The following is a 12,863-nucleotide window of genomic DNA, read 5'->3' on the forward strand; positions in this document are numbered from 1 at the left end:
CACATTTTGAGAAAGCCAGGTAAGATTCATCTTCACTCAGCCAACACATCTTTAACAGCAATTGTGGGAAAAGATAAAGCAGGAGCACAAGAAAACAAAGTTTGTAGATTTTTCTTCTGTTAGAACTTGTCACCTTATATAAAAATGACTTGTTTGCAAGGATGGTTCTCCCTGTAGACTAAACTCCTTAGGCCCAGTGACAGTTGGGGCTAGAAAGTATTTCTCTTTCATTTTAAATCTCTAAAGCTCAGCATGGTATCCATGGAAGAGATGTAGCTTTGAGTGATATGATTTGATGCAAAAATGAATGAACTGATCACAGAAGAAGTGATAATCACCAATTTCATCACCACCATAAAATAAGGATAGGTTCCTGAACTCTGATCTAATGCCCAGCTCTATGTTAAACACCTCATGCATAGTAACCCTTGTGTATTCATTTTCTTTAGCTGCTGTAACTAATCAGAACTTAATAGCACAAACCAATGGATTTATCTTAAAGTTCTATAGATCAGAAGTCCAACAAGGCTCTCATTAAAATCAACCTGCATATTGAACATGTATTGATTAAATAATCAGAAATTAATGATTTTTAGAAATTGTCACTTGAAACAAACACACAGTAGCTTTTTTATAATCTAAACTGTATCTTTCTTGAATTAGAGAGATTCCATATACAGTTGATTACTAATAGACAAAAGAAAAACACATTATTGTGTAGTTTCAGAAGACCAATGAAAAAGAGAAGATCCTGAAAACTTGCTACTATGGTCTGAATGTTTATGTCTCTCCCCATTTCTATGTGTTGATAACCCAATGTCCAAGGCAATAGTATTAAGGGTGGAGCCTTTGAGAGGTGATCAGGTCATGAGGGTGGAGTGCTCCTAATTGGAATTTTGACAAAAGGCCCCACAGAGCTCCCTCACCTTTTCTGCCATGTGATGATGCCACAGAGAAGCCTGCAACCCAGAAGAAGGCTTTCACTAGACCATGCTGGTACCCTGTCTCAGACTTTCAGCCTTCAGAATTGTGGGAAATAATTTTCTGTTGTTTTTAAGTTAAAAATAATCAAGGTGCAGGCAGAGTTGTGTTGCTTTCTAGAGGCCCTAGAAGAGAGTCCATTCCTTTGCAATTCTCGTTTCTAGAGAGGGCACCATTGGCTCATGGCCTGTTCTTCTGTCTTAAAAACCAGCGGTGTTGCATTTCTTGGACTATTCTTCTGTAGTCACATCTTTGACTCTACTTTTCTTTCTCCCTCTTCCACTTTTAAGGACCCTTGTGATGACAGTGAAAGTGAAAGTCGCACAGTTGTGTCTGACTCTTTGCAACCACATGGACTATACAGTCCATTGAATTCTCCAGGCCAGAATACTGGAGTCGGTAGCTGTTCCGTTCTCCAGGGGATCTTCCCAATCTTGGGTTCAAACATAGGTTTCTCACATTGCAGGCTGATTCTTTACCAGCTGAGCCACCACGGAAACCCGAGAATACTGAAGCAGGTAGCCTTTCCTTTCTCCAGGGGATCTTCCCAACCCAGGAATTGAACCAGGGTCTCCTGCATTGCAGGTAGATTCTTTACCAGCTGAGCTACCAGGGAAGCCCCTGTGGTAAAGATTAGTGGTAAAGAATCCGTCTGCCAATCCAGGATTGGCAAGAGATGTGGATTCGATCCCTGGGTTGGGAAGATCCCCCAGAGAAGGGAATAGCTACCCATCCCAGGATTCTTGCCTGTAAAATCCCATGGACAGTAGTGTCTTGTGGGCTACAGCCCATGGGGTTGCAAAGAGTCAGACATGACAGAGCACACATACCGGTGATGACATTGGGCCCGCTGGTTAATTTAGCCTTATTTCCCTATCTTAGTCAATTGATGAGCAACTTTCCGCATGGAAAGTTAATTCCCACTTGCCTGTAGCAACATACTCACAGGCCCAGGGTTTAGCATGTGGTCATCTATGGAGGCCATTATTCTGCCTACCATGTCTTAAAAGTAGGTACTGTTATTGTCCCCATTTTACCAATGAGGAGACCAAGACACAGAGACATAAACTAACTTGCCAAGGTCAAATAGTTAATGGGCAGTGAAATGCAATTAGATTCATTTCAGAGGCCAAGGTGGACCACACATGTTCCTGAGCTGCTGCTTTGACCTGCCTGACTTCTCAAGAATGAGAAAGTTGAAGACAAAACAATCCACTTGCTGGGAGATGTTTCTCCTTTAAGAACAAACAATAATAATAAACCCTCCCATTCCTCAGCCTCACATGTCAAGAGTAGCTTTCAAAGGCAGCAACGTTACTGCTTTCTCAGACACTTTTTCTTTGGGAAGAGAACTCTAACATAAAGTCTTAACCATGGGGGTCTGATGCAGGGTTATTGCAGATGGTGATGTTTCCTCTCCTGGCTGGAAATGTGTGTGGCTTCCTATAACCCTCATGATAAAATCCAGACTTCCCCTACATTCCAGAAGACCCTTCGTGACATGACTCCTGCTTCACCTCTTGGGCCTCAGTTTTCTCCTTCTTGGCAATGTAGAGCTGTGGTACAAAGCTCAGACTTTGGATTCAGATCTCATATCTATACCCTTCCTACTGTTTCACTTTGGGCAAGCTGTTGTTGGGGGGATACTCTTGGGTTTTCTGAATTGTGGACCCCCACCCCCACCAGTGGCTCAGATGGTAAAGATTCTGCCTGCAATGCTGAAGACCCAAGTTCGATCCCTGGGTCAGGAACATCCCCTGAAGAAGGGAATGGCTACCCCTCCAATATTCTTGCCTGGAGAATTCCAGGGACAGAGGAGCCAAGCAGGCTACAGTCAATGGGTCACAAAGAGTTGGACATGACTCAGTGACTAACACTAACACTCCCTGCCTCGTAGAACTGGAAACAACTGAGTGGTAGGCATTCATTCATCAGCTTTCTTACTGATAAAGCTGAATGGGACTTGTAGGCAAAATGAGTTTTCTGAAGTCTAGACATCTGGATTCATCTATAGGTAAATCTTACCCAGGTATTCAAAGCTGGTAGAGAGCTGCAGGTTTTCTCCTGTGGTTACCGGCTGGAGAGGCAGAGAACGCGTGTGTTGGGGTATGTGTTGGGATGGGGGTGGCTACTCTGAGAAAGTCAAGAATTGGAAGGGAATGAAGGACATGGACTCCAAGTTTTTCTCAGTCTCACTCATTAGACACGTCACATTGGGAGGAGGGAATGAAACATGGGAGGACAGGTAGAAACTTCTCAGTCCTCTTGGGAGGCCTGCGGTGTCTCCTGGGTGCACGGGCAGAAAGCAGAGGAGAGAAGAGGGTAGGTGCCTCTCGACCTCATTTGACTCAGATCCCGCGCTTTGTGTTCAGATAAACTAAGGGGGGAGCCCAGAGTAGAGGCGGGGTAGAAACGGTTCTTGCCCAGCGGCCATCAGCTACCTCTGTATGCATGCTTTCTACGAACTATTCATCAAGTTCCGTCTCCTTTAATAGATACCCAAGGTATATAAGGAAGAATAAGACAGGAGCCTTTCTCTCAAGGAGCTCACAGTTTATTCAAGGAGAAAACTCGCAAACTAGTGGGTGCAACAGAGTCTGACAGGTGCTGTGAGCAGGTTGGTTCCAGTACTGGCCCACACCAGGGCTTGGCAGGAGCAGTGGGGAGGGGACAGCGGCCGCTCTAGTTGGCCTGTGCTCCTTGAATTCCTACTTGGCTGCTTAGCTGCTCTGGAGCTTGGGGCAAGTAACTTATACTTTGGAAGCCTCAGTTTTGTCATTTATATGATGGAGATGATAATGGTAGCTATGTCAAATGACAATGCACAATAGCTTAGTGCAATGCTTGGCAGGTACCTAGGGCACTGTAAGTGCTGCTTAATATTAGTATTATATTATTACTTAGTAGGAGTTCAAAGAGTGAACACTTGAGCTTAGTCATGAAGGATGAATGGGAGTTGGCTTTGTGGAAATTAGAAAGAAGTCAAGACCAGTACATGGCACAGCTTCGAGGGGCATAATTTTCATGGTAGTCTGTGTGAATGGCTCCTCCTAGAGTTGTGTTATTCAGTTTCCATGGCAGTAAAACACACAGTGGCCTTGGAGTAAGGATGTCTCCCCTGTAGGAGGAAGGCGCTAAGGCCCCAGCAGGACTTGTCTTCTCCAGCCTGACTGGTGATGTCCTCCACCCCCAGCTGGCATTGTGGGGACAGAGATGCTTAAGGAATCACAGCAGTTGCTGACAACAGACAGAGGAGAGCTTTGGATAATGTGACTTTGAGAGCTGCCATTCATTGTGGAGACTGGGCACACCAGTCTGGACTTCAAGACCCAGCCTTGTCCTAAGGCAAGAGTCCAGCCACTTTAATCTTATGCTATTGGTTGAAACCTAACTTAAGACAGGTATGTATAAAGATGGGCTTCCCAGGTAGAGCCAGTGGTAAAGAATCCACCTGCCAAATCGCAGGTTCAATTCCTGGGTCAGGAAGATCCCCTGGAATAGGGACTGGCAATTCACTCCAGTCTTCTTGCCTGGAAAATTCCATGGACAGAGGAGCCTGGTGGCTACAATCTATGGGGTTGCAAAGAGTCAGACACGACTGAGCGTGCATGTGTGTTAAGACAGGTTGGACCTCCAGATGGTCCAGGAGGTGTCTCAGCATCTTGGTCTCTGCCTCACTAGGGCTGGGCCCAGGCGCAGATCTCGACACTGCTCACTGCTCTGCTTACTGTGAGGACTAGGGCCTCTCTCCCCGACCCATGAGGCTGTATAAGTGAAAATGTGGCAGGATTGGTGTTCACACCCTGCCCGCTGTGGCTGGTCCCACTGCCATTCGGAACTCCAGACTCTGGGCCTTAGTTGTTCATAGTCAACTCATGTCTCACTGAACCTTTGTTGATACCATTCTGCTTCTCTCTGACTCAGGCGATTTTGCTGGACTCAAGCTCCCGTCTCCTTTAAGAAAGCTGTCAGGTTTGAGCTGCTCACCATTAACCTATTTTTAAATCCTGGGGCCACCAGTCTTAGTGCATGACCTTGAGCTATTTACTTAAACTGTCAAAGCTTCAGTTTCTTTGTGTGGAAAGTGGAGATAGTAGCTCTGACCTCATAGGAATGTTGTGAAGATAAAAGAGATTTAATAATACAAAGTGATTAGTGAATGCATACAAAAATAGTTGTTTTCCTCCTGTTGGGGTCCTGTGGGGGCACTGACAAATTCTTTCCGGATGGCTGCTCTGATGGCCCCTACTGAAGGTCTGCCTGCCCATTGCTGAAAGGCTAAGTACCTATGACACGTAGGTGGTCATCTAGCAGCAGGGGCAAAGCCTCCTGCCCTTGCCTCATTCTACTGAGCCCTGAACACAGTAAAGCCCCCCAAACCACTGGTATCATTGAATTGGGGTTGGAACAAGTTTTTTTCTTCACTTTTATTGATTTCCTCTAGAAACTTTTTTTTTTTTCTTAAAGTTCTCAAGTAACTCAGGAATAAAGAACTTGGTCCTAAGGGTTGAAAAGTATTTGCCACTATTTTTGCCTTAATCCCTGGGTGGTTGACTCAGAAGGTGGGGGTTTCAGCACCAGCCATTCCACTTTCTCCATCTTTGAATGGATGTTTAGGTCCTTGCTAGTTTCCTGCAATTTACACCAGACATTAATTTTCCCAGATCCTATTGGTATGTCCAAGGGGAAAGCTCAGTCGAGAGGCTAGGAAATGCATCTCTGGAGCAGATAGAAAGTAGTTCCAGAGACAAGGCACCAAGAGAACATCCCTCATCCTGACCGTCACGGTCATTCCCTAGGGTGCACTCCAGTCTGTCAGAGAGGGGTCTGAGAAGCGTGGGAGAAGGCACCAACCATTCTTTTTTGTTTAAATCCAGCACTTTAGTTTTCTTCAATAATATTGGTTTTGTAAAATGATACATGATAATGATTCAAACAAATCACACAACAGAAAAATGCAAAGAAGCAAACTTAAGATGATGTCCCATCTCACGACTCAGAAATGACCATTCAGTCAACATTTGTGATCATAATTCTGTCCTCTCTCCCTCTCTCTGTGTACGGATAAAGAATAAATAGAACTGAATAGGAGTATTCTATGTGTGTCTTCAAAAACAAAAGTATTAAGTTAAATAATCTGCTATTTCATAGAAGTAAGGAGACTCATGTTCACCTTCTATTCTTTTAAAAACATTTTATAATCTGATTTTTCCTTTTCAGAGTTCTTTATTTTGATTCATCTTTTGCTTGACTGGATTTGATAAATGTTTTTTTTTTTTTTTTTAATTATTTTCAAAGAGCACATTAAGCTATATTCTCTATTTTTTTTTCTCCTTTTTTCGGTATGTTCTATGTTGGCTGTTGTTTTTGATTTTGAAAGACAGCTTCCTTGTGTGTAAAATTCTTGGGCCACCCTTTATTTCTTTGGAATCTATGACCTCTGTCTTATGCTGTTAAGATGTTTGATGCCAGTCTGAATTTTACCCTTGTAGGTAACTTGGTTTCTCTGCTTATGCATCCATGGGATTGTGTGATAGTGAAGTGAGGAGTGGAGGGATATGTAGGTAGGGGTGGGGGTGGTGGGAAGATAGGTGAGCATTGCAGAAGTAGAGGTAGAGCGATAGGATGAGGGGAAGGAGCAGCTCTAAGGGAGACAGCATTGAACTTCCTTTTCTATAGTTTTGCAACTCATTAAGTAGAAATAGAGCCAGCTGCTGAAGAAGCTGTTCTGTAGGGAACAAGAGTTTTAATGAAACCCAAGTGTATGATTGCTTTACCTTGTACAGAAAATGGTCTTCCTTTCCACAGCATCTTTGCAAGAAGACTGGATGAGAAGTGGTACATTTCCATAAGCGATCACAAGGGCAATGCTACCATCTTTCACATTTAAAGAGTCAAGTTTCATTTCCCTTGCTAGCAGGAAGGCCCTCAGCCCAGATACCTCCAATTATTTTCTGTTTGACTTTGCAGACTATTAAGCAATGGATTTGGCCACAGGCTCACCCATCCTAATGATGTTTTTCTTGGACTAATATGACAAATCAGCTGGCAATTGCCGAGTAACCACATGATGACAACTTAGAGGAGGGGACATGAAGGGTCCAGGTGTGAGACAAATGGCAGGAAGAAACCAGAACGTGATTGAGACAATACTGAATCTGCAGAGCTGTCAAGGTACCCTTGCAGAGTGCCTGTAAATCGTTCTGTTGGAGGGTGTGACACAGATGGAGTCTCTGTGGCTCTGAAGAAACCACCACTGTTCTTGGAAGACGAGTGGAAAAAATGAGCATTGGAGTTATAGACGCCTGCATCCATCGAGGACTAATTGGTTGTCCTGGCTTCCATGGTGTCAGAAAGCCAAGTTCTATGATGATGGGCCAGTGGAAAAGAAAACATTATCAGCCTCAGTGCCCAGAAAACCACCATGCAAAAGAAGAGAGGGAAACATTTGAAAGTTGTCTTGTTTTGATTTTTTTCATCTTGAAAAGGGGAAGTTCTGATGGAACATACAATCTAAGTGGATCAAAGAGAACTTTCTTGAAATGTTAATGAGAGCTCCCACTTCTTGTAAATGTACACGCCCTGCCTTTCACTGTCTAAGCACGCTGCACATACTTTATCTTATTGGATCCTAAGAACTCTAAGAGGCAAAGGATGCTTATGATCTCAGATCCTGGTAACCAGTAATCTTCTCTTTGACCATAGAACTATCTCTAACTCTAGCAGTGAGGGTGGGGGATAGTGGGGTGGGATGACAGCCAGAGAATTAGACCTTGGTCCATGTTCTTTTTCTCCACTGATGTTGTCTTGGATCCCTGCTGAAAACTGGGGAACCAGCAGTCTATTCCTCTGCTGTTGCTGAGTGGAAATGCTCAGGACCCTGCCTCTAGGTCAGTTCCTTTTTTTCATAGTGATGGAGAAGGGTTCAGTTCAATCACTTAGCGTGTCTGACTCTTTGTGACCCCAAGGACTGCAGCATACCAGGCTTCCCTATCGATCACCAATTCCTGGAGCTTGCTCAAACTCATGTCCATTGAGTCGGTGATGCCATACAACCATCTCATCCTCTGCCGTCCCCTTCTCCTCCTGCCCTCAATCTTTCCCAGTATCAGGGTCTTTTCAAATGAGTCAACTCTTTGCATGAGGTGACCAAAGTATTGGAGTTTCAGCTTCAACATCAATCCTTCCAATGAACACTCAGGACTGATCTCCTTTAGGATGGACTGGTTGGATCTGCTTGCAGTCCAAGGGACTCTCAAGAGTCTTCTCCAACACCACAGTTCAAAAGCATAAATTCTTTGGCGCTCAGCTTTCTTTATAGTCCAACTCTCACATCCATACATGACTACTGGAAAAACCATAGCTTTGACTAGACAGAGCTTTGTTGGCAAAGTAATGTCCCTGCTTTTCTTCCAAGGAGCAAGTGTCTTTTAATTTCATGGCTACTGTCACCATCTGCAGTGATTTCGGAGCCCAAGAAAATAAAGTCTGTCATTGCTTACATTGTTTCCTCATCTATTTACCATGAAGTGATGGGACCAGATGCCATGATCTTCGTTTTTTGAATGTTGAGTTTTAAGCCAGCTTTTTCACTCTCCTCTTTCACTTTCATCAAGAGGCCCTTTAGTTCTTCTTCACTTTCTGCCATAAGGGTGGTGTCATCTGCATATCTGAGGTTATTGATATTTCTCCCGGCAATCTTGATTCTAGCTTGTGCTTCACCCAGCCCAGCATTTTGCAAGATGTACTCTGCATAGAAGTTAAATAAGCAGGGTAACAATATACAGCCTTGATGTACTTCTTTCCCAATTTGGAACCAGTCTGGAACCAGTCCAGTTCCATGTTTAGTTCTAACTGTTGCTTCTTGACCTGCATACAGATTTCTCAGGAGGCAGGTCAGGTGGTCTGGTATTCCCATCTCTTAAAGAATTTTCCACAGTTTATTGTGATCCACACAGTCAAAGGCTTTGGCATAGTCAATAAAGCAAAAGTAGATGTTTTTCTGGAATTCTCTTGCTTTTTCTATGATCTAACAGATGTTGGCAATTTTGATCTCTGGTTCCTCTGCCTTTTCTAAATCTAGCTTGAACATCTGGAAGTTCACAGTTCACATACTGTTGAAGCCTGACTTGGAGAATTTTGAGCATTACTTTACTAGTGTGTGAGATGAGTGCAATTGTGTGGTAGTTTGAACATTCTTTGGCATTGCCTTTTGGGATTGAAATGAAAACTGACCTTTTCCAGTCCTGTGGCCATTGCTGAGTTTTCCAAATTTGCTGGCGTATTGAGTGTAGCACTTTAACAGCATCATCTTTTAGGATTTGTTAAAATCAAGTGTGGCAGCAGAAAGCGACCGCTCTGATCTCCAGGCTCCTTCTATCCTCACCCCTGTGCACACACCTTACGATACTCTTTTCCTTGTCAATTTGCTTCCTCCATTTCCTGCAATTACACCTCCTCAGTGACCTGGGACTTGGAAAACTCCAGGCTTTGGAGCGAGCCACAGTGGTTTCCCTGCTTGCCCAGAGGAGGATGAAGAGCCTGGTCCTGGTGGTGATCTTGTCTTGGCCTTGGGAAAAATCACACTCAGGTGGCTCTTTCCAGTACTGTTGGTGGGCAGAAGAGGAAGGGTGGTCCTTTTATTTAAGGGATGAGTTTCACAAGATGGAGACATTGAGAGGTGAAAAGACCAGCCCAACTGAGCAAACTTAGAATGCGGCAGAGCTGGCATCTGTACCCAGACTCCGAATCCCAAGCTCTCAATGGAAGGACTGGGGGCACATCGAAGAAGCTATTCCATAAACAAGCAGTAGTCATTTCCTTCAGATCTGTCTAAACCTGACATCTCTGCCAGCAAAGACAGGCCCAGACCTCTGACTTGTGTCTGTCACTCTGGCCCCACCCCACCCTGGCCACGCCTGCCTCACAGCAACAAGTGGGCTCGGATAGCGGCCCGGCTTCCATCTGTCCCCACTCATCTCTGTCCAGAGATCCCACTCCTGCTTCTCAACTCTCTTCCTTCCTCCCCTGACCCCCACCAGTATATTATCTCTTCTGGATGCAAAGTTGCCTTTGAAGGTCAAGCAGGCGATTTCATCTGGGGAAAAAAATCTGTCTGGAGAGGGCAGCGAGGGAAGAGGGGTGGGCCAGGAGCTCTGCACCCTTCACCCTTTTCTCTCAACTCTGACCGCTCATCTGGTGGAACCACAGTATTGAAGAGATCTGAGGCCAAGGAGAGAGAGAGTGTCAGTTCCTAGGATAGCATTAAACACTTGGAAAGCGAAGAGAAATCGATTCACCCAGTGGCTTAAAAAATAAATAAATAAAACCAGCAGAAGCAGGGGGGAAAAAAGCCCTGCCTTTTCCCCCAGTTTCCAAGGAGCCCTTTGATAATGCAATGACTCTAGGCTGTACACATTGGTCACATTATTTATCACTGGAGCATGAACGTCCTAACCACATCCAAGGGCTTTCACTGGGCTCCTTAAATCATCCAGGACCACAGTGAAATGTGAATCGCCTCATGGAGGACTGGAAGCAGAGGAAAGCGGTCCTGGCCCCCAGCCTTCTCCCTTGAATCTGGAGGCCGCCCCAGGCCCCGGGAGGAACTTTCTCCTTTGTTCCCCCGCCCGGCATCTTGGGTTGCTCTGTCTGGCTGGGATAATGGAGTTGGTTTATGCATTGGATTCTTGGAACTTTTCTTTTTTTGTTGTTGTTGCTTGTTCTTGAAAATTGTTGAGCCTACTCCAGGAATGGAGTGCCCCTGCAGGTAATTTACTTATCCCTACATACCTGGAAAAGGTTTATGTCTTCTCTTCTGGAGTCTTGAAAAGTATCAAAAGGAACAGTGGCATTGTATGGTGTTGGTTGGGAGTGAGTTTAACAGAGTGAGGAAGGAACGAGGCTCTTAGGGTAGTGGGTCTAGTCTACTGTAGTCGCTCCTTCTCCCACTTGGCTCACTCTGTGATTCTGAGTCAGGTAATCTCTCTGGTTTCTGAAGTTTCATGTGTAAAATGAGGGCTGTGATGGATGTTTAAGGACTGCTCCCCACCATTCCTCATTTCTCTTACCTACTGTACCCCTGAGCTCTTCAGCCATGAGGTCTGGGTGATGCTGACATCCTTTCTAGCTCCAATGATGGGCTCTAGCTTGGGCCAAATAGCAGGTGGGACTCTTTCTGCTCATGATTGGTTCAGAAATGGACATTGATCTAAAACAGTCCAATCAGAGGGAGCCGTAGGACTTTTGCTGGAAATGTTGAGACACAGACTCTGTTTTTATTGGATGTGAATACAGAATCATGTAGCTCTAAGGACTGTGGCTGGTCATCTCTTGACACAGTGAGGGGAGAAACTGCTCAAGAATGGAACCAACATCAAAGAAAATGGACTGCTGTTAAGAAAAAAAAAAGGAAGAAAGAAATCAAGTCCTCATTTCAAAATATGAGTGCTGGATCAAGCTTTGCCTGATGCTTCACTCATCCCTGGCCATTCAGTTATGTGAACAACGAATTCCTTTTATTGTTTGAATTTTGTTTTCTAAAAGTTGATGATTTAGGATCAGTCTGAGTACCAAGGAATAGACATTATTAGCTTTAGAGTTTCTTCTAGAGGGAAAGGAAAAAAAAATTTTTGTTTTGGCTTCCTACGAAGAGTTGACTCATTGGAAAAGACCCTGATGCTGGGAGGGATTGGGAGCAGGAGGAGAAGGGGATGACAGAGGATGAGATGGCTGGATGGCATCACTGACTCGATGGGCAGGAGTTTGAGTAAACTCTGGGAGTTGGTGATGGACAGGGAGGCCTGGCGTGCTGCAATTCATGGGGTCGCAAAGAGTTGGACACGACTGAGTGACTGAACTGAACTGAACTGAGTTTGTTCTTGGAACCATGTTAGGCAGGAGAGAGCAGTGGTGGAGAGGCTTTAGTGCTGTAATTAGACAAATTTGGTTCAGATCCTTCAAACCCCAAAGATGAGTCAGACTCCAAACCTAAAGGTGAATAGGTCCAAGGCCTTTGAAGTGCTTTATCTTCTAAGCCGTGTAAAAGACCTCGATTATTCATTTGAGGGATTTGGGTTTCACAATATCATGAAAGCTTTAGGTGTTTAGCTTAATACAAATCTCCTTATAGGGTGGGTAAATTTATATGCATTACCCTTGTCCTGGGAGAATTAATCCTTAAAGTGAAACCAAATACTAATCAGAAAGATAGCTGATTCATAGAAGCCCATGTAAGCCTCCTTATTTTGGCGCGATGCTTGGTTGGTTCTCTAAAAGCTGATCAGTACATTAATGTTCACAGGACCTGCTACTCTGCAAATCAGATGGAATCTCACTGTACCAGCTTCCCTGATACTCTGGGAAAAGAAATGGCCAACTACATCTTGCTGGGCAGTGGGAGTTAGATGTTTTTCTAAATCCGTTTTCTCTTTGGGGAATGAAGATTGTGGCGTCTAATTAATTGTCAATAAACCGTGGCAGTAAAAACAGATTTGGACTTTTTTTATTTCCTCAAGTATGTAGCATAGATGCCAAGATTCCCTGTCTCAACTCGGGACTTACACCAAGGACAGATGTTGCTAGGCAGCTGAACGCCCTCACTAAACATCAAGTGTATCATCATGTTTCTCAAGAGAGTGAAAGCCACTGCTTGTTTCTTTTATATACATATATATATATAACTTAATTAGTTAATTACTTTATGGCCGTGATAGGTCTTTGTTGCTGCATGGGCTTTTTCTAGTTGTAGTGAGCTGGGCCTACTCTCTAGTTGCGGTACACAGGCTTCTCATTGTGGTGGCGTCTCTGGTTGCAGACCACGGGCTCTAGCTGGCAGGGGCTTCAGCAGTTGTGGCTCCCGGGCTCTAGAGAACAGGCTCAGG

The 12,863-nt window shown here is 44.4% G+C and overlaps 1 long non-coding RNA gene across 4 annotated transcripts in view; it reads left to right on the top strand.

The window, feature by feature from the left end:
* The window catches only part of LOC122680705, a 68,499-nt gene that overhangs the window by 42,556 nt on the left and 13,080 nt on the right, over positions 1-12,863 (top strand). For 2 of the 4 annotated variants that reach the window (XR_006336760.1, XR_006336766.1), the window contains one exon: positions 6,790-7,961. The exons of 1 other annotated variant lie outside the window; for it this stretch is intronic. This is a non-coding gene — a long non-coding RNA (uncharacterized LOC122680705). Of the gene's footprint in view, positions 1-6,789; positions 7,962-12,283; positions 12,524-12,863 lie in introns of those variants that run through there. One more of the 4 variants, XR_006336763.1, reaches the window with a different exon arrangement.

This window comes from Cervus elaphus, chromosome 22, assembly GCF_910594005.1.
Source record: "Cervus elaphus chromosome 22, mCerEla1.1, whole genome shotgun sequence".
In the NCBI taxonomy this organism is placed as follows: domain Eukaryota; kingdom Metazoa; phylum Chordata; class Mammalia; order Artiodactyla; family Cervidae; genus Cervus; species Cervus elaphus.